Below are 2,667 nucleotides of genomic sequence, written 5' to 3' on the forward strand. Positions count from 1 at the left end.
GCTTATGATTTATCCAACTGTGAATTAGACTAGTTCAACTAGGTAATAAGAATAATAATAATACATGCTTGGGGAACATAATACACAGTGGAAGAATAAAGGAAATCTTTCCCTCCATTTCTATGAACTTCAGAAAATGCTTATTAGGCAAGTGAATGATGTGTTACTTTGAGTTGTATCATTAGATACATGAAGAACAAGGGTAGTTATGAAACTACTTCAATTAAACAGTGCACATCCCAGGGAAGAGAAAAACTTAAAAAATATCTGGGTCACTGGAAAAGTCAAATTTCTTAGAAGCATGTTTTTAAATCAGAGCTTTAGAAATATCTGTATTCTAATGAAATATTTCTTATTCTACTGAATATGTTTGCATTTTAATTCCAGGTAAGGCTGAGTTCAGTATGTAGACATGTTCATCAAATTTATAAGCTAATGAAACCTATGAAAAGGCTAGTATTTTAGTAAAGTTAGTCAAAGGACTGTGGGAAGGGGAAATAGAAGGAAACACATAATAAAGTTAATTTTTGATAAATTATTTGATTTTTTAAAGTAGCAGCAGTGTGTGTGTATATATATACACACATATACATATATATGTGCTAGCTTCCCTGGTGGCTCAGATGGTAAAGTGTCTGCCTGCAATGCAGAAGACCCAGGTTCAATCCCTGGGTTGGGAAGATCCCCTGGAGAAGGAAATGGCAACCCACTCCAGTATTCTTGCTTGGAAAATCCCATGAGTGGAGGAGCCTGGTGGGCTGCAGTCCATGGTGTCATAAAGAGTCAGACATGACTGAGCGACTTGACTTCACTTCATATATACATGTATAAAACAACCTTTGAGGTAAATGTAATTACTTCTAAAGGATGTATTTAGAGATAAGGGAGACTTTCCTTTGAATTTAGTGATGAAAGGGTTTTATGTTTAGCATCATACAGACACACCTGATGAAGGCAGCATTTTTTGTCAGGGTAGCAGTTTATTTTTGACTGAGGTGCAGTATGTCATGTTTGGACCTAGACTGTGGGATTTTAGCCCCAGTCCTCTCATCCTCCAACAGAACAGTGGCATGACTTTCAAAGACATTGTTCTAAACTTTCTATGCCTCCATTTCCTCATGTGTGAAGTTAGGATAATAATATCCATCTTTGGAGATTATTGAAGAAGTACATTTGTTATTTAGTGCCGTGTGTTTTCAACAGGGTCTGCCATATAGTAAATATCAGTATTTAACTAGTAGTTTAACTAGTACTTATCTAGTAGTTTGGTTGGTTATAGAATTTGATGTTGCAAACCATCTTCTTCTTCCTGCAGAAAAGACAGTGATATGTTTGTAACCATAGATTTTTGTATTTTACTGAATTTCAGTGTCATTATAATCCTGAATCCTTTTCACGTCCATTGCCTTTTCTTTCTCAAATTGTTTGAAGATTTTTCTCTTTTTCCTCCAGTATTTTGTAATTCACAGAGATGTTCCTTGGTGTGAGCCTTCCTTCAACCACTGTGATGGACACTGTGAGTGTCTGTTATATCTCAAAATTAATTTGCTATAGTTTTGAGAAATTGAATTATTAGTTTGATAAGTTTATTTTTGCATGTTTATTCTTGGTACTTTATATAACTCATATTATTTGGATATTAATCTTCTAAAAATGATTCTTAAAATTCTCATTTTATCTCTCCTATTTTCTATATTTTTTCTATGTACTATTTTGAAGTGTTTACTAAACTTATTGTATGTACAGTACTAAAGTGCTAAAGAAATAGTACCTTTCTCCAATTCCTTTGTCTCATTTTTCTTCTATTTCTCTTTTCCTTCCAGATGCTTTTTCTTTTTCTTCTTTTTCATGATTACCACTTTTCAAGTGATGTGTCTAATTTTAATTAAATGTTCTGGTTTCAGTAGCCTGCCTCTGCATCTAGAACATGTCCGTTTTTGTTCAGTCAGGGAAATATTAAACAATTTAGAAGTGAACCAGAAATTTTTTAACTAGCATTTATTAAACACTCATTGTATGGACAAAGAATCTATTAAATTGGCTTTCTCTAAAGCACTGATACTGTCACAATAAACTTAAAAGATAACTTTAGTCTTATGCAGTTTTGCAAGTAAGGACGTAAAGTTTCAGGGAGATTGCAAAATTTAATAAACGTTAAAGATAGGGTTTGAGCCATGACATTATGGCTTCTAAATTTCATGCCTTAATTTCTGCACAGTGCTGCTATGACATAAATTCCCCAAATCACTGACCGTACTGTAGAGGGAAGCCTGACTCATCGTGGTATCTTAGACATACAGTGCTCATACCAGGTAGGAGGTATGGGCAATGCACACATTTCAAGCAGCTGCTGTGTGCATGTCCCATAGAAAAGGCAGGTCCCCTGATGTGTGCAGTCGGCCTAACTTCTGAGCCATTGTGATTTCTCTGACTTTACTAGCATGGGTCTGACGATGGGATATAGCAAGATGACTTCTCCCAGCTGGAATTCTCACTAGGGAAGGATGAAAAAAGATGCAAGCTTGTTGTTTGACTTGGGTACAGGGATTTTTCATTTCAGTAAACACAGAGGAAAATGAATGTGATGGTAAAAAAGCCTGGTGGATGTATAGTCTGTATTAATCCTCCCTGTGGCTAATGATATATTTGAAATGCATCTTCCTCCAT

The 2,667-nt window shown here is 35.2% G+C and overlaps 1 non-coding gene across 1 annotated transcript; it reads left to right on the forward strand.

Moving 5' to 3' along the window:
* Window positions 1-608: 608 nt before the first annotated feature.
* On the forward strand, window positions 609-680 carry TRNAC-GCA (transfer RNA cysteine (anticodon GCA)). Its single transcript has one exon. It is a non-coding gene; the product is annotated as a tRNA-Cys (tRNA).
* Window positions 681-2,667: the final 1,987 nt, after the last annotated feature.

The sequence above is a fragment of the Muntiacus reevesi genome, chromosome 9 (genome assembly GCF_963930625.1).
Source record: "Muntiacus reevesi chromosome 9, mMunRee1.1, whole genome shotgun sequence".
NCBI lineage: Eukaryota > Metazoa > Chordata > Mammalia > Artiodactyla > Cervidae > Muntiacus > Muntiacus reevesi.